The 20,003-nt window shown below is 40.0% G+C and overlaps 1 protein-coding gene across 1 annotated transcript in view; it reads left to right on the top strand.

Annotated features, from left to right (window-relative positions):
• Positions 1 to 20,003, top strand: part of VAV1 (vav guanine nucleotide exchange factor 1) — a 68,301-nt gene that overhangs the window by 4,461 nt on the left and 43,837 nt on the right. The gene's annotated exons all lie outside the window — the stretch shown is intronic.

The following is a 20,003-nucleotide window of genomic DNA, read 5'->3' as shown; positions in this document are numbered from 1 at the left end:
TTGCTAGATTCAAGTGTTTAAAAAAAGCAATCCTGGAAGAAAATAAACCATAGCGCTTCCAGCAAATTATGTGGATATATCCATTAATCTGAAATGATCTGAGCTCAGCTAAAATGAAATCACCATATTAGGGAAGCCAGAATTCTGGGCAGGAAGCAGACGACATATTTTCAGAAAATATCCAGGGCATAAGATGAGGACAGTGCATAGTTCTGCTTTGATCTGAGAGCCTAAATTGCAAACAATTCCTTTGAAATCCAAACATATCCTTGATGATCCAAATGTTTTGTGATATAACATGCAAAATCTGGAATCACAAAAGCCTAATCAGAGTTTTGATTGATTGATTGATTGATTGATTGATTGATTGATTATGTGCTATCAAAACAATGACCACATAGACAATCACTCCTTGATGATCAGTTGTTAAATAGGTTTTTCAGGTCTTCCTTCCAGTGCACCCAGAGCCCTGGTGGAGTAGTGGTTAGAATGCAAATGTTGCAGGCTAACTCCTTCCACCTTTCCTAGGAATAGAGCTTTCCCCAGAGAGCTATTGATGCTATTGAAAACTTAGGCTGATTAACCAAGAAAAAGAGAGTCAGTAATGTGGCACCCATGGATGCAGTGGTACCAATAGCATCCCTATATTACTAAAAATGATATACAGTATATAAAAAACCAAGATCTCATGGAATCATTAATTGAACACCACTTAGAATTGCCTTCAAGTAAAACAGGTTCCAAGTCTTATAAACAATATAAATAAATGAAAATTCATTGTTTTCACATGATATCTCACAAGTGAGATTACTAAAATATAACGTACTTGAAAAATTAAAAAAAATCTTTTACTCTGTCTGGCACACCATTATACAGTGTGCAATAAAAATGTTTCAGGAAATTAGGAAAATTCTAATTTCTTATAGTATTGTCTGTGAGAGAGGGGGGGAAGGAAAAAGAGAAAGAAATAATCTCAGTATTTTGTAATTACTAAAATTGGCTTACCTTGTCTCCATATAATTTCTCTAAGCTGCAGTATCATCAGAAGACACTGCGGTTCGTAAAGTGTAAAAACTAAGTAGTATCTCATTTTTAAAAAGCCAGAGCTTATATACCCAAACAGGAATTATAATACAAAATTCACATGTGGCACACATACAACCTGACCTTAGTTTAAAATATAAATGCAGAGAGTGAGACTTCCAAAGAAGCAGCTCCTGGTGCTATCAGTCAATGCACTGAAATTGGAAGAATGTTTTAATGCATTGATTTGTGTTACTAATTCAAAATTGGGCCAATCTTGAAATCAATCATTTTTCCCCAACAAAAAGCAGTTGCCAAAAAATATATAGTTTTGAACTTCTGCAGAAGCTGAAACAACTACACAAAATACATTACCAGTTATTATTTTTAATTTTATTTGTTTATTATTTACCTCAATCAAGTTTGAGAATTGTTGACACAAACCAAGGACAGATCATCAGATCATCAGTCAAAGGGAGAGCAGCTGTTCTCTTTTCCAGATTAGCTCTTTGTGTCTGTTTGCATAAAAAGAGAGTAAGAGACGCCATAAAAAGCATTAGTTTACAAATGCAGGGTGAGCATCTCATCTCCCCAAAACCTTAAAATATTGTGAAGGAAGTGGAATGGTTGCATAAGAAAAGACCAGAGTGCTGTAGCTGCTAAGGAGCTGACTAAAAGTGGGACGATCCACATTCAAGTCCACCCACAGCTGTGGAAGCTGCCTGGATGATACCAGGCCAGCCACTCTCTTTCAGCTCAGCCTACCACACAAGGCTGCTTTTGTGTGTGGGTGGGTGTTGCGTTGTGCATTACCTTGAGATAGGATATACATACAATAAATATGTATGAAAAACAGCTTACTATTTATAATTTATGGTTCAGGAGGCTATGTGAAATGAGAACATTCAATATACTATGCATGGATCAATATATGAACGTAGTCAATATATTCCTTTTTTATTAGGTGCTCTTTTAAATATTTGCCTTTTGGTACTGTCCATGGGGTTTTCATGGCAAAGATACTGGAGTGGGTTGCCATTTCTTTCTCCAGTGGATAACATTTTGTCAGAGCTCTCTGTTATGACCTGTCTGTCTTGGCACGGCATAGCTCATAGCTTCATTGAGCTACACAAGCCCCTTCGCCACAACAAGGCATTAATCCATGAAGGAGAGGCAGTAATCCATGAAGGAGAATCCATTGATGAAACTCAAATACTTTGTCTACCTAATGAGAAGGAAGGACTCACTGGAGAAGAGCCTAATGCTGGGAACAATTGAGGGCAAAAGAAGAATGGGACAACAGAGAATGAGGTGGCTGATGGAGTCACTGAAGCAGTCGGCGTTAGATTAAATGGACTCTGGGGGATGGTAGAGAACAGGAATGCCCAGAGGAATGTTGTCCATGGGGTCGCAATGGGTCGGACACAACTTCGCAACTAACAACAACTTTTAAATATTATCTAATTGTTATTATTATTAAAATTCCCCTTGTATGAATGCTGCACAACAATTATGGGTAAACAGCTGGCAGCTACAAGAAGCAGGATCAATTTATTGGGGATGGTATTGGAAACAAGATACAAATCTTCATTTTTTCTATAGAGATTCTCAGTCATCCAGGTCATGGTGATCCCAAAGGTTGGGATCAGTTTCAGTTGGAACTGATGAAGCTTCTTGGGTGAGAAGTGAAATATCTTCAAGGAAAAATAAAGAAAGTCCACTTGCCTTTTGACATAGAACCTTTGGGAAAATCTTCATTTTGTTTTGGTGAGCTTTGAATTAGATTAAATGACATTTAGAGACTGTGAAGGATCACCCAAGCATCTAGTCTGAATTAACCAGGTCCTTTGGGACAGAGAATTTTCCTTTGTCCCTTGGCACTCCATTTTGGGTAAACAGCCTAGTGTCCAGTATTTCAAGGACTGTGGGATGCTGTATGATGCATCCATTATTATTTTTTCCTTAACAATTTAAATTCAAGCCCAACTTTTTATTGTCACCATCTTGTTCCAACACAAATGTATGACTGACCAGTTGCCAAATCTAGCTAGTTTGCATGGCTCTTGGTGAAGGGAAACTTGAGGCTTATTTGGGAGGAAATCTGCATATTTGACTTTGGAGGAGCAGGACAGGAACAGTATTGATACCTCTGAATGTTGGTGTTGAAGAAGACTCCTGAGAGCACCATGGACAACCAAGAAAACCAACAAATGGATCATCAAACAGAGCACCCAAAGTTCTCACACGAGGTAAATATGGCCAGGCTCAAATTATCCTACTTCAGACAGATTATGAAAAGACCAAGCTCTCCAGAGAAGACTTCACTGCTGGGAAAGGTAGAAGGAAAAAGAAGAAAGGGATGACTAGCAGCAAGGGGGCTCAACTCAGTTACAGGGAAAATGAGTGCACTATTGGGAAATCTGAAAGAACAGACTAGGAATGAATGTCATGGAAAAAATATATCTATGTGACTGAGCCTGGGTGTTTTGTTAATATGATTTATTGGATTAGGGATTTTCTGTCTTCACTGTGAGTTGTATTGTGTTGCGGGGGGTGCACTGAGGGAGCTCAACCAATCTCATTGCACATATGTTGTGCACTGTCAATAAAGATTTGAATTGAATTGATGGCACATAGTCAGTCAATCAGTCAGTCAGTCAATCAAATCAATCAATTGTGCATATGTACCCTAATTCAGTTCATGGCTTCCACTCTCTTAAATGACTTGAACTCATACCTTAACTTAGTTTAGAAAGGAGCAGCTCTACAGCTGAGGGAAAGAGGGTTTGTTAAGGTGGCCAAGGACCATATTGTTTTTGTGGATTTTTCTGAAAGCCTTTTGGGTGAAAGATGGTGTAAGACAGGGGTGAAATGCTCCCGATTCCGACCGGCTTGGGCGAGTAGATAGTGATGGCGGCAGGCAGTTCGGAGAACCGGTAGCAAAAATCCCTGCCCCCACCCCCCATGCCCAGCTGAGCCGCGCGATCATCAGAGCCTTTTTTTTTCTTTTAAATGGCTCTGACCAGCCAAGCTCTGACGATCCCAGCTGAGTTGCCTGCTAATCGGGCAACTCAGCTTGGATCGCCAGAGCCATGTAAAAAAAAAAAACTTTTTTCCTTTTAAATGGCTCTGCCTGCTAATCGGTAGCAAAAATCCCTCCCCCCCACCCTCAGCTTGCTTACCTTAGCTGCTGGTCGCAACGCCTTGCTGTAATCCCTGCATCCATTGCATCAGCAAGCAACTGAATCTGTTGTGGACTTCAACTCCCAGAATTCCTCAGCCAGCAAAGCAAAGCTGGCTGAGGAATTCTGGGAGTTGAAGTCTACAAGCCTTAAAGTTGCCAAGGTTGGAGACCCCTGTTCAATTGGGTAAGTTTTTTTCCCCTTTGGGAGCTTTAAAAAAATAGTTAATTGGGGTTTTTTTTAGTTGTTCTTTTTTTAGACCTAGCCATTTAAAGTTTAGGAAGTTTTAAATTTAGCTGCTTTTATATAAAAATAAAATAAAATAATATTTGTGCAGCTTTCTGAGATTTAGTGTGTTTCTGTAGTGTTTCACTCTAACTACACAATCACACAAAATCTCACAAAGCTGTATGTGGAATTTTGTGTGTGTAAAGTGTGAAAATTGGTTTTTTGGGCTTTTTGTGGCTATGTGAGGTTCCTGCTTGTTGCAGGGGCCATTTTGGGTCTAGCACAGCTGCTTTTATATTGTGGGCAAGCCAGTTGTGTTGTGTAGGTTAAAAAAGGGCAAAGAAGTGACATTGACTTGGCCACGCCCACCTGACGAACAAGCCACGCCCTCCCAGTCACCTTACCACCAAGCCACGCCCACAGAACCGGTAGCAAAAAAATTTAGATTTCACCCCTGGTGTAAGAATGTAGAGAATAAAATTATGTTGAATTTATTTAGATCAGGATGACTCTTGAGTAAGCTGCCAGCAGATCTCTGAATCAATCTTACCTAGCACCCATGCTTGAATTCCGAGTTCCTGCTCTTGCACACAAGGTTTCACACAGTGCCATGAAAAAGCCCCTGATTCAAGTGTATTGGACTAAGAGCAACAGTAGGTGACCGTTTGCAGGTGCAGTGAAGATGGGATGGGCATTGCATGTATTTTCTTGCCTTAGAATGCAAGACATTCTGCCCTCTAAAGGAAGAAAACATTTTTCTGCTTCCACAGAGCACAGCAGGCCCTGCCTTCTGTTTTTCTCAAATACCTGATTTCTAATCTCGAAGATCAACCCTGTTGGTTCCTGCAGGTTTTTTGTTGTTGACAGTTTTGTTTCAAGTTCCACTAATCTGCTACAACATGAGTCAGGAAATAAGTCTGAGCTGTATTCAGGAATAATGAGTGAATATAATGGTAATACAAAGAAAACATGACCATGTCAGCTGGCCCTTCCATCACCTCCATTTCTGCCTAGCCCCACTTGAATCCAGGTGTTGCTGAGAAGATCTCCAGAGGAAAAGTGGCTGTAGACATTCTGGTACCTAGAATATTGATTATCCTGGGGATTTGTGATTCAGTCTTATGTGATTTCTCCCCCCCCCCATTTTCCCTTCTCCCCCACATATGAACAATCAGAAGGGCAGAGGGTATGATAAGGGCAGGATTAGCTAATGTGATCTTATTTCCCACTTATCATAATAGTGCAGGTTACAAAGAATGGAGCAAGAACAAGAGAAAGGACCAAGTATGGATGAAGAGTACAAGCCACTTTTACCTGAGTGGTTTATATATATACATTGAAGCATAATACTTACTGCAGGGCCAGAAAAGTCCCTCTTTTTGTAAAACATTTCATTCTCAGTAAAATAAATAGGGTTTTGCTGGGTGAAAATGCTCTCCTTTAAAATGCCACTTGCCAATTACAATAATCTTCACTTGGCAAATTGTTTGGCGGAAAGTTGAAAAGGGTGCAAATTGCATGGCTTCCTTGCTTCCTTGAAAGTGGAAGGAGCCCAAAGCAAATCACCCAAAAGTATTGCCCTTCTAGCAGCTTTTTATACAAGTGGATATGGTAGTTTTTGTCAATGAAAGTCATTTGAGGAGAACTAAAGAGGAAGAGTGTCCTGGAACCCTTCCTCCTGCCCTTGAGTCAAGAGGGATGTTGTGTCCATATATAAACAGTATAGCTCCAATAGCCCCCAAGAGGTTGTCTTGCCATGCTTTGGCCCCAGAGCCAATCAGTTTTTTTTTTTTTTTATTTGATTTATATGCCGCCCTTCTCCGAACACTCAGGGCGGCTTACAATGTGCTCAGAAGTAGCCTTCATCCTTTTGTATATTTATACAAAGTCAGCTTATTGCCCCCACAACTGGGTCCTCAATTTACCTACCTTAGAAAGGATGGAAGGCTGAGTCAACCTTGAGCCTTGGCGAGATTCGAACCCTGCAGTAATTGCAGGCAGCTGGTCTTAATAACCAGCTTAATAACAGGGTGCCTTAAACCCCTATACTACCAAGGCTCAGTTTTGCTGCCTGCACATAAAAAGGAGTTCTTGAATGAGGACAGTCAAGCAGTTCCAACTCCGTGTTGTTCCTTCCTCTTACTCAAACAGAATGCATGGGATCATTTGCCTCAAAATAAATATAAATGGATACTACCTTAATACATATGGGTGGTCAAATGAGGAGGAATGCAGCTGGTGGAGTAATTTACCTTGCAAATTGGTTAGGGAAAAGGAAGGATATTTCAGAATGTCCTTTTACTATAGATTTCTCTCACTCATACACACCACAAACACATGCCTACAGGCACACACTGCCATACATGTATGTACATATTTATTTATACATTCCATGTACTTGCACATGGAAAAACTCAGAATTGTGTAGGCAACTGTGATATCCTGCAGCCACTCCTTTCCACTTGTTCAGTTACCTCAGGCTTCCAACAGGAAAAAATGATTGACAAACTTCTGCCAATTGAGAGAATATTGAGCTGTTGGTAGACTTGCTGTCAATCTTTTTTGAGGTTAATATCCCCATTCTGAACAACAAAAACTCTCATGGTGCCAGTGAGAAGTCAAGTCCTCTGTCAGAGAAGTAAAAAGCCCCTAGCCAGATGAGAGGGGCCAGTTGGAGGCCACCAGATCACCAAAGTCTCCTCCAAAGGGTCTGGAGTGTCCACATGGATGGTTGTCTGCTGGCATAAATGGAAAACACCCTGCTGGAACAGCTTCAGCCTGCCTCAGCACTGGCTGGTAGTAAAATGGAGGTTCTATTGTGAACATCTTCAGCAAATGGTTGGTGGGTAAATTTTGTGTCGCAGCCACCAGGACATATGGATGAGATTTCAGCAGTGCTACAACTCTAGAGCTCAGTTGCCTAATTGCAGTAGTGTAGTACAAATATTTCTAGATTAGAACATACTATCTGGTGTCAGTTATACCAACAAAGACCATTTCTCTCTAGCTGGCCTCTCATCTATAAATTATGCTATTCCATTGTAGAATCTAGTTGTGCAAAGATGAAAACTAAATCATCTTTCTAGGCATCCCCATTTATTACAGGGCAAGGTAAAATACATCCGTTAGCTTAACTTGTATTTTCAGGAAAATTATTAAATCTTAACATTTTCACTTCTTCTGATAAGCCTTACAGAAGATCAGAATCAGCAAAAATTTCTACTGGAACAACGACAGTGAGAAACAAGAACAACTTAATAGGTTTGGGGTAAATCATGGTTTGCAGAAGCACATAAAGGACCATCTCTCTCTTTTAAAACTAATGAGGAAGACTAATGAGGCCTGAGCATGAACAAAAGAGGAAGGATGAATCTGTGTTTCACTGTAACAATGCTGCTTGCAAGGCTCTCAATAATCTTAGTGGGAAGGAATTTACTCTTTTTTTTAATTGAAAAAGTTTTCAAATACAAATTTTCCCCCCTTTTTTTCCCCTCTCCCTCCCCCTCCCTAACCTCCCCTCCCCACCCATCCCCCCCTGTGACTTCTTCATAACAAAAAAAGACCTAATTCATAACAGATTACTTACTCCCTCCTCTAGATATTGACCTTTACTTACTATTTATTTATTTATTTATTCATTTATTTATTTATTTATTTATTTATTTATTGAATTTGTATACCGCCCTTCTCCCTGAGGACTCAGGGCGGTGAACAGCCAAATAAAAACATCAGATACAAATATTAAAATATAGTTAAATATATATATATAAATTTGGCCCCATTAATTAAAACAATAAACCAAACAATTAAAAACACTTAAAAAGAATTAGGCCAGCCCGGCTTGTTGGAAAAGGAAGGTTTTAAGGGCACGGCGGAAGGCACTGAGGTCATGGATTCTCCTTATCTCAGGGGGCAACTGATTCCAGAGGGTGGGAGCCCCCACAGAGAAGGCCCTCCCCCTGGGGGTCACCAGCCTGCATTGTTTGGCTGATGGCACCCCGAGGAGGCCCTCTCTGTGGGAGCGCACGGGTCGATGGGAGGTCGTCGGTGGCAGCAGGCGGTCTCGGAGATAGCTAGGCCCTATGCCATGGAGCGCTTTAAAGGTGATAACCAACACCTTGAAGCGCACCCGGAAGACCACTGGGAGCCAGTGCAGCTCGCGCAGGAGCGGTGTTACATGGGAGCGCCATGCTGCTCCCGTCACTACCCGCGCTGCTGCGTTCTGGACCAGTTGGAGCCTCCGGGTGCTCTTCAAGGGGAGCCCCATGTAGAGAGCGTTACAGTAATCAAAGCGAGAGGTCACGAGGGCATGAGTGACTGTGCACAGGGAATCCCGATCAAGAAAGGGCCGCAACTGGCGGATCAGGCGAACCTGATAAAAGGTCCCCCTGGTTACAGCCGTCAGATGTTCCTCCAAGGACAGTTGTGTATCCAGGAGGACTCCCAGATTGCGAGCCCTCTCTGTGGGGGCCAAAGACTTGCCCCCAATAGTCAGTGATGGAGTCAACTGACTATATCGGGATGCCGGGAACCACAACCACTTATTAATATTATAACATCCCCCTTTATCCATACATATCAAAAAAGAGAAAAGAAAGGAAAAAAAAAAGACATTATACTATGACATTATAGAATAACTTCTCCACTTTAAAACTATACGATAAGTCCTACTTTAACATTTAATCTTCTATATATATTACTATAACATTTCAAAGCGGCCTTCCCCATAAAATCTAGTTTAACATTTATTCCACTCTATCCATTTCCTCCACTCCCCTAAATATAACACTTAAAAATCCCTTTTCTTAGACTAATCAATCTACTAACTAGTTTATTCACCCACTATCATGCAAAATTGCCATACACAACATTTCTTAACATCTTTGATTCACTGCCCACACTACTTAAAAATATATGTCTATATTTTCCATTATATCTAAATAAAAAAAAAGAAAAGACAATGACTTTAAATTTATAATCCATATAGTATCTTCTTTGAGGTCTTTCCAATGGATTGGTAGAACCAACATCCATAATCGGGTAACATAGCTTACTGGTGCAAGTTTATTCAGGATCTTCAATCATATCTGCCCCCATCAGTAGTAAATATCTTCTTATATGTATAAAAGTAAAAACAACCACCCGAGTGACATTATAATTATATTCCATATAGTAATAATTGTGGGTTTCATCAGGATTATTAATTCCCATCATCGTAGTGGGTAACAACCCGATCTTCTGCATGCCCCAGCATAATTCTCTTGCCTTGTGATTCAAGATAATATAATATGTTTATCAACACAAAAAGAAATTCCAAAATGGATAATTCAAATCCATCAGTTTAAGGCTCGTTTCACGTCCCCAGATTACGGCCATGCAGAGATCTGCCACAAACCTCAGGATGATATTAACCAATACGTCGCTTCTTCTGTGTTTACACATAATCGTTCATATTTTAAAATCACTGGCTTCACTGTTGCCTGATTTAGAAATTTCTGTTTTTATGCCACCTATTTCTTTTTTTCTTTTCTTTTTGTGGGTTTGGTTTCCATCCTGGTTCCCTTTCTACAAAATGTGTATCATCTGGTCGGTTTTTATTCTGCTTTGTAGATTGGTCTTGTTGGTTTTGCTTTTGTATCTCATATTTCTTTTTTATCCCTTGTATATCCCCTAATTGGTTTCCATGTTTATCCTTGCCTTGATAAGTCATCACATTAAGTTTAGATGCCTCTTCTCTCAAATTTGTAGATAGTCCAGCTGGGGTATCCAATAAATCCAAAGGCAATTCATCTGGTACAGTCTCTGTAATTCGATATTTTACCTTTATTTCCGGCTCCTTCTGCTTATCCTGTATTATACCTGGAGATGTTAAATTCATTTTCAACCTATTTTGATAAAATTCTTCCGCTCTTTCAACAGTATTTATCTGATATCTTTCTCCTTGGTATCTAAATATAATACCAACTGGGGCGTCCCACCTGTAGGAGATATTTCTCTTTTTTAACTCATTCACCAGAAAACCAAATTTCTTCCTTTCCATCAATATCTTAGGTGGGAGTTCCTTGTAAATCCAAATCTTTCTTCCATACAATTGCAAATTAGAATTGAAGGAATTTTGAACGATATTATTCCTAATTTCCTTATCTGTAAAATAAATCACCACATCTCTAGGCAATTGCCTTTGTTTAGCAATCCAGGAGTTGATTCGATAAACTCTATCGATCCTACAAAACACTTCGTCAGGTTGAACCTTTAGAATCCCAGCTAGAAATTCAGAAGATATTTTCCTTAAATCATCTCTATTATTTTCCTGCAAACCTCTTAATCTTATCGCATATTCTGTGAAATTATATTGTACCATTAAAATCTCTTTTTCAATCTTCTGTTGCAGATTTTCTGCATTACCATACTTTTGATCAGCATCCATTTTAGGTTTTTCTTCTAAGCTATTGTCCTGAGTGTTTGTCAAATCATTTTCAATTTTTTGAATTCTATTGTCCAATTTATCTTGAATTTCTTCCATTTTAGACTCTAGTACATTAGTATTTGTGTCCAACTGTATCATAAATCCTGTAAAACCATTAACCACTTTTGAGAATTTTTTCTCCAAAAAATCAAACTTAGATTTCACCAATTCTTTAATTTCCTGCTTAAATTTTTCAAATTGCTGATTCACAATCTCCTCCCTTCTTTCAATCTCCTCTATAAAAAATTCTATTATATTAAAATCAGGTTTCTGAGACTGAAGAATTAAGACTTGTTCCTTTAAGTTGTTGGTGGGGGGATCCCCCCCCTTCTTGTTTATCTGACTTTATGAGTCTCAGTGCCATGTTTCCGCCCAGGCAGGCTTTGTTAAAAAAAAAGCAAGAAAGAAAAAAAAAGGGACTTCTTTCCAATCAACAACAATATCAGGTCTCCAAGGGAAAAAAAAAGAGAAAAAGACACAGGAGCGAAGTTTTGTCTACAAATGTAGCCAGTGGTATTTATTCCGCTACATTGTAGTAATAGAAAACGGAAAGACTTTCCCTTTCAGCCTCTCCTCCAGCCAACGCCATTTTAAAAGGCTTTTTTTTTCCTCTTTCTTTTCCTCCTCTCTCTTAAGTAATTTTTTTTAAAAAAAATCAGTAAAATACTTGCGGTTCAATATTACAGGTCCAGCTCACATTTTCTTTGAGTAGTCTGTTAAATTTGCAGGCTTGCTTTTGACGCCTGGCTCTGCATCAGCAGAGGTCTCCCAAAGCCCGGAGCGGCGGCTGGGGATACGGGGCATCTCATCCGCTCCATCCCAAAAGTAAAAAAAAAACTTTTGGGACTCCGCAGAGAGTTCTACCCACCCCTGCCGGCTCTATCTCCGTTTCCTCATGGAAACGGAGTTTTTTCGAGCCGCCATTCCGTTGTGAAGGCGGCTCTAACAGGCGATGGAAGCTGACGATCCCAAAGGAACGTCTGGCAGCGGCAAACAGCAACCCGGAAACCGGAAGGAATTTACTCTTGTAGGGACGAGGGAGAAAGGGGCAGTTGTGAAAGTTATTTCTTATGCTGATAAAAGGAAAGGCAGATACCAAAACAATGCTCAGATGCAGGCTGCCATTCCCCTTCATAAAATTGGAATGTTTCCCTGTTCCACATTGGGGGGAAAAGAAGCCGAAATTGACAAGGGTTTTGCAGCCCATAGGTTGCCTATGTATTTGTCTCATCTGAAAGCAGGACACTTTGCTGAAATTTTTAAATTGTGACTCTAACATTTCTTCTAATAGATACTATTAATCAGAGCTCTTATATTCTTCATGCTTGGATTACCTGATTCCTCCACTCTAGAGTGCATGGGGACAGGTATGACTGCAGTGAGTTACAGAAAACAGAAAAAGACTTGTAGGGAACAAGATATTCATCCACTGATGCTGCTTCAGGCAGCATCATAGGAACCTGTATCAGATTGATGATGCAAGTCTTCTTTAAGGGAGATGATGGTCATTTCCATGATATGGTTGAGCCCAAGTTGAGCTAAAACAAGGGCAGCTAGAGCTTATTGTTAGTTTCCTTCCAGGATTCTAGCGATGCATTGGTGTTGGGCCAGGGCATTCTGGGACATTATATAGAAACTAAAGTGACAGAAGGCAGGGCTATGTCAGCAAGTGGATTGCTCCTGACAAAGTGGTTGTGTAATGCTGGAGAGTCGACAGCTCGAAAAGGTGCCAGCCCATGAAGCAAATCCCTTGAGCTAGCATAGCAGTTGGGAAAAGCAGTTTTGTTTGCAAATACTTGCTGCAATTCAAAGCACTACTTAAGTATGTTCCAAACTCTGAGAAGCTTCGAGGTAAATATATTTTATTCTGGAAAGATAAAAAAAAAGGAGTGGTAGGGGAAATCCAGGAGGAATACCCAAGAGAAATGTAATCTTATCCCCTCAAAACATTTCCTGGATAAATAAATTCCTCCCTTGAATCGAATACTGGGAATTCCATTCTTGGCCATATTCAGCTGCATGTTGTGAACAGCAGTTCATGGAGTCATGGAATCATAGGAGTGGAATCCTGAAACCATCCCAGAGAAACGGCTGTCCAACCTTTGTTTGAAACCTTCAGTGATGGAGCATCCACAATCTCAGGTGACAGGTTATTCCACTGCCTAATTGCTCTCATGGTTAGAAAATTTCTCATTTTGAGTTTGGATTTCTCTCTCTAAAACATCTACCCAGTGGTTTTGTCCTACCCTTAGGGTTAGGCACTAAGTAGATTGAATCCATAGCTTCTTTTTTTTGTAATAAACTTTCAAGTATTTTAATATCATGAACATATCTCCTTGTAATCTTCTCTTTAGGCTAATTATTTTTCATGGAATGTGGCTTCCAAGTCCCTTGCCATATTTGCTCCACTTTCCAGGGCTATTCTTATTGTATTTTATTCTCTGTTTTGTATTGACCAATCTAGCATAGAGTGTAACTATCTTCCCATGATCTTGCTATTATATCTCTTTTCATGAATGCCAGGATTGCTTTGACTCTTTGGATACCCAGAGCAGACTGGTTCAATGTCAGTTTGAATGTGTTTACCCAGATGCCCAGATCCTTCTCAAATGTACTATTGCTAAGCCAAGTGCCACCTATAATTCTGCCTATGCAGTTCCATGGGTTAGAACTGGCTTTTGGAAGTCTTCATTCCTAGGGTTGAAATACCAAAAGAATATTAAGTTCATATACAAGTAGGAAGGCTTATATCTACAATTCAGAGATTTTAGATGACTCAGGATAGCAATCAACCGATTCAGGAAAGCAATCAATTGATCAGGAAAGCAATCAATTGAGGGCCTGCCACAAAGAAGGCGGGGGGATTGTCAACCTATTTTCCAAAGCACCAGAAGGCAGAGCAAGAAGCAATGGATGGAAACTAACCAAGGAGAGAAACAATGAGAACAATTAACCAGTAGAATGTATTGCCTTCAGAAGTTGTGGGTGCTCCATCACTGGAGGTTTTTAAGAAGAGATTGGGCAGCCATTTGTCCAGAGTGGTATAGGGTCTCCTGCTTGGGTAGGAGGTTAGATTAGAACATCTAAGAACATACCTTCCAACTCTGTTATTCTGTTATTCAATACTTCTGGCATGAAGGTCCAGCACACACAAGCAACATCCATATTACATAATATTACACATACCGGTAATACAATCAATATGCATTCAGGCCCAGCAGAAACAAGTAAATCAAGTATTTATTTAGGAAATATTCTGCAGAATGTGCTCATGATCCCTTGTTGAAGAAGTGGAATAGGAAAACTAAGAATTTCTTTAAAAATGATTATGAGTAGAAAGTCCAAACATCCTTTATCTAAATTAGTGTCCCTGATGATACAAAGGAAAAATATTAACATGGGAAACAAATCGATTGTCCATTATCAATAAGACACTCAAATAGATATCATTTAGAAATGAAAGTTGCAAGTTCTTATGACAGCTTTCAGGAATCATGTGCAATAAACTATAACCCAAACTATGAGCTCATCAACAGGATTGGTAATGATACTATAGATGGGCAGAACATAGTCAAGTACAGAAAGCCTTATGAGGAAACATTAAGCAGCATTGACTAAGGACAAATTGCTAGTGTTTGAGAGAAAAGCTCAGATTAAGGTTTTTTTTAAGTCACTTGCTGTGTCTTTATCCTCCCCCAATTGTTTGATGGGGAAAGGAGCATAATTCTGCATAATTGTGCAGAAGGTCCCACTTTCATTTCTCAGGGTCTTTAACAGATTAACAGATTGGAAGGGACTTTATAAATCATCTGATCCACCCCCCCCCCCGCTCAAGCAGGAGACCCTACACCATTTCTGACAAATAGCAGCCCAATCTTTTCTTGAAAGTCTCAAGTGATGAAACTCCCACAACTTCCGAAGGCAACTTCTGTTCCATTGGTTGATTGTTCTCACTGTCAGAAAGTTCCTCCTCATTTCTAGGTTGAATCTCTCCTTAGTCAGTTTCCATCCATTATTCCTTTTCTGGCTTTCAGGTGCTTTGGAAAACAGCTTGACCCCCTCCTCTCTGTGGCAGTCTTCAGTTAAAGGACTTCAGATCACTCAGATGTCATTCAAATACATCTACCATGTTTTCCTGAAAATAAGACCCTGTCTTATAATTTTTTGAACCCCAAAATAAGCGCTTGGCCTTATTTTCAGGGAGGTCTTATTATTTTGGTGTGTGTGGAGCAAGACGGGGCTTCTCTTGCCATCTTACCCAATTTCCAGCTCCGTCACATTTCTTGCCGTTATGCGCAGGGAAACAAGTTGTACCATAGGAAAAAAACTTCTCGGGAGTTTGAGAAGTTGGAATTAATTGATTGAACTCATGAGAAGTTTTTTTTTATGGTACAACTTGTTTCCCTGCACATAACGGCGAGAAACACAATGGAGCTGGAAATCAGGTAAGATGCACATCTCGCTTCTCCCCCACCTCACCCCTCCACACCTGCCATCCCCAAATTGCATCGATAAAGGGGGAGGGTGGCTAAGCAAGGTGCAGGAAGCCCTGCCATGCCCAGTGAGGGGGGGGGGGAGAAGATATGGCAAGAGAAGCCCCGTCTTGCTTCTCCCCTGCCCCACCCCTCCCCAGTTGCCACCCCCACCTGCCACTTCCCCTCGCCGTCTGAGATCAGCAGGCCAGATTCAGTGAGCTGAATACGCGGCTGTTGCCCAGGAGGAGGAGAACGTGAGAAATGGGCTCTCTCGCAGTGCCTCCTCTCTCTCTTTTCCTCCCGAGCGATGGCAGTGAGTCCGGCTCATCGAATCTGGCCTGCTGATCTCAGTCTGCAGTGGCTCTGACCCGATTCTGGCTGGCAATGCTGTGGGCAAGAACTGGCCACACCAATCCCGCTTCATGGCTGCGCAGACAGAGCCTGCACTGGCCACTGCTTGGAGCTCCAGCGCCAGTCCCCCTCCCTCCAGTCCCAGGACGACAGGGCTAGGGCTGGCAAGAGTGTGACGTATGAGGCGCCTCATTGGGCCTGTGGCTCTTTTTGCGGCCGCCACTAAGAGAAGGGTTGCAATAGCTAGGGTTTATGGGAGCAGTCTCCACAAGGCCATTCTGGGTGAATGGCAGGTGCGTGTGGGTGCATGGGGCATGTTCCTCCCCTGAGGAAATGGCGGGGACCGGCTGTGCAGGCGCTTCAAAGGCCTTATTTTCATAGGAGGGCTTATTTTAGTGCATGCACTCAAAAGCCCGATTGGGCTTATTATCCAGAGAGGTCTTAGTTTCAGGGAAACACAGTAGGTAACATGATACCCACTGACAGTGATATGCCCATAGAAAACTCCTTTGGTAGCCCCATCTGATTATTATTTTTTTGAAGTTAACTTCAAATATAGTTTTAATTCAAAGAAACGGATGGAAAACTGGCATCCTGTGGAAAAACTGGTAACAATCCTCTTTTTTTCCCCTCTGGGAACACCTTCTCTTCTATATGGGCCCCATGGGCTTGCTTAGGAAGTAATAATGGCAGGTGATTTGAACTTAATGCACAATTTAGTGTCTAGCCAAAGACAAAGCTAAGCTAGAATAGGAAACAGAAATCTGGACTGATAGGAAAGCAGGGAGGAGATAATGCTGTTTGCCTTCTTCATAGATGGCTGGACACATACCCTGTGGTAAAATATTGGCCATGATAGCCATCTTACAAGAGCAACCAAAATTGGTTCTTATAATTTCCAGGAACTGCCCCTAAAGAATTTCTCAACTCTGCCGCTGGAGACAATCTATTATCTTATCTCTTCTGTGGTTTTCATTGGTTTCCCCAATGACAGTAATTCTCCCTACCTACTGCTGGTTGCAGAAGAAAAGAATTCGAAGACCATATTAGCAGCTGTCTTATTTTTCTTATCATCGGCAAAGGGATTTTACTTGGGGAACAATGAGTACACTTTGTCACATATGCCAATGTCATATGTAGTTTATTTCTTGCCTGTCAGTTAAAACAGACAATACTGTACTGGACAGCCCAACAAGCTGGCCCACTGTGCGATATTGTATGCAACTTACATGGTTCTTTAAGTGAGTTATCAACTTCTGATTACACCCTGACTGAGTGGGGGAGTCTCTGGGGCTGTTGGGGAAATTTAAGTCTAAGCATTCCTTTATAGACATCTTTTCCCAATGTTTTCATTCTGTGTGATTCCTTTAGAAGTTGATAGTATTGTCTTGTTGAAGGATAAAGAAGAGAAATATAATTTATCCATCTTGCTCTCAAAACTTAAAGTGGGTTGCATAATATAATATGTTATGTTCGGTTTTGATGCAGTTGTTGTGCGTCAGGGATAGTTTTTGCCTTCACCAGCTCACGTGAATCAGGCTCTGGGGATTACTTAACAAATCATGGTTACAGCATGATTCAGAAACTCAACCAACTAACAAGCAGCTGAGATTAGTTCAGAAATTGATTTAGATCTTCCCTACCTGGTCATGTGATATTCAGACATGCTCTTGAAATACCCATTAGTTATTTAGACATTAAACTGTTAAGTGAGTTTGCTCAGAGATTGAGAGTGGCATGTTTGCTTCTAATTTCCTTTTCCCATCCACCTAGCAGCAGCACTCTTGGTTTTAACCATATTTGACAGCTGTAGAGAAATGAATGTGGTTAGAAACTGAAACTAGCACATAGTCAAAGGGCAAACCAAAAGTTTCAATATCTTTTGAAGCACTGTCAAGGATTCTGGGATTAGCAGCAGATTCTTAAAACACAGCACTTCTGGTATTAAACAACACCCCCATTTCCATCCTCTGACTAAAATATATTTGTAGATTGCAAAGATTTTCATCCTCTTGTATGGGAAGAATAAATTCAGTGGGATTTACTTCTCAAAAAAGAATTGCATAAGGTTTCATTCCACTCCTTTGACAAGAGATCATAAGCACATTCTGCAGAATATTCCCTAAATAAATATTTGATTTCCTTGTTTATGCTGGGCCTGAATGCGTATTTATTGTATTATGTGTAATATTATGTAATATGAATGTTGCTTGTGTATGCTGGACCTTCATATCAGCAGTATTGAATAACAGAATAACAGAGTTGGAAGGGGTGTTCTGAGATGTTCTAATCTAATCTCCCACCCAGGCAGGAGACCCTATACGCAGTGGTGAAATTCAAAAATTGGTGTGTCCTTGTACAATCTATGAATGATTCTCATCTTAACAGAAAGTCTCTCTTCTAATACTGTCGAGATCTAAAAACTGCATTTGCTTACTTTTTATCTGGGTAAGAATAGTGGTTTCGGGGTTACTTTATATTTTGTCGACATCCCAGCCGAATTGCTTCCGGCTGATAACCAAAGGACTGAAAATAATCTAGTTTGGCCTGTTCTTTCTCACAGTATAAAAGCATATTTCGCCATATGTGTGGGGTTATTCTTATTTGGTCTCTCTATACACTACAGGCAGATTTATGACTGCAGGAGGAAATAGTCAGAGATGAAGTCAAAGGACTAAGAAACTTACTGTCAGTAACCAGTGACAAAATGATAGCATGTTGTTTTTTAACTCCCATAGAGTGACAGAAATCAATAGTTCTGATTCAGCAAAATCTTGCTAGTGCTTCCTTTTGACGTATTTTCTTGCTGAAGATCATGAATGGAGTCCTATGATACAGAATTTCATTTTCTTACTGGTTTCAATGGATGGGGGTGGGGAGACAGATTTTTAAAGTTAAAATTTTGATGTTATGGATAATAATTACTATATCCACTCCCATTTAGAACTGCTTTCTAATACTAAATTCTATAATACTAAAAAGTAGCTGGCAGATTATTGGGCAAATTGTTTGTATGTTTGTATAATTTGGTGACAAGTTCTCTTATCCTTTGGTAAAGTACAAAGCAAAATGGAAATGAATTTGATTTTGCCTCAAATACTTTCCCCTCTTTTTAAATTGATATATAGAAACATAAGCATTAGCCATTTATGGCATTTAATCTTGTTTCATGATTCAGATTTGCATGGTATGATAATAGAGGAACAGATTAGACGTAAACTTTGCAGTTGTTTGGCCAGGCCCCAAAAATTGTGAGTCTAATGGGACTTTCAGGGTCAGCAGAATATTCCATTTCTACAAAATGAATGTCTTACCCTGGCGATTCTACTTCATCCAGTGGGCAGCCCAGAATTTGTCCTTCTCTGCCATAAAAAAAATCTCCTCAGAAACAGGCTAAGACCCTTTATAATCTCACAGCCTTTCCCACTTTCTGCAGAGGCAATTGCTTTATGAGGTCATTTCACTCAAAAGTATTTCTCTCCCACCTACCGCTTCAGAAAATAATTCACTTGCAGTACCTATCCACCCAATCTCCAAAAGATTGTTTTGACAGGGCACAAATAGATGTGTGAAGACAAGTTTTTTTGTCTTTCTATGGGAGGCTGTCATTTTCTTTTTGTATGAAATAATTTTTATTGAAAGAAAAATCTTTATGAAAATTTTAAAAACTACAGAATCATAGAAGAAGAAATAAAAAATGTTGTAAAAGGGTTAAAGAAAAAGTGAAGAATAACAAAAAAGCAAGAAAAAGAAACATATCTAAAGAAGCAACTTTCAAATTTCTTTGCAGCAATTACAAACTTAACAATTATCATCTCCACCCTCCCATACTGCATAACATAGTTTCCTTTTTCACATAATCAAAACTTTTAATCAATAAATCCCAAAAACTGCAGTTCATTTTTATCCATTTTTCAGCAAAAAGCCTTAAAGGTTTTCCAGTCTTTTTAAACGTACAGAAGTTGTAGTTTCCTCCTTAACAAAAAAAAGTCAGTTTAGCCATTTCTGGAAATTCAGCCATCTTCACAATTCATTCCTCCATTATTGGTCTTTCTGTAGTATCCATCTTTGTATGCATAATATCTTCAATATAGTTACTGTCAGATGTAAATGCCTTATTCTCCAATGTGTAAATAATGTATATATGGAACATCAGAGGTTAACTTATTCTTTGGACTTTAATGTATTCATAACTTACCACTCCCATTCCTAGCTCCACCCCTTGTATATATAAGGAGCCACCCTCACCATTCTCGTCGCTTCTACCTTGAATATTCA

Source organism: Pantherophis guttatus, chromosome 2 (assembly GCF_059756535.1).
Source record: "Pantherophis guttatus breed Tessera chromosome 2, ASM5975653v1, whole genome shotgun sequence".
In the NCBI taxonomy this organism is placed as follows: domain Eukaryota; kingdom Metazoa; phylum Chordata; class Lepidosauria; order Squamata; family Colubridae; genus Pantherophis; species Pantherophis guttatus.
This window is presented reverse-complemented; position numbering and strand designations above follow the sequence as displayed.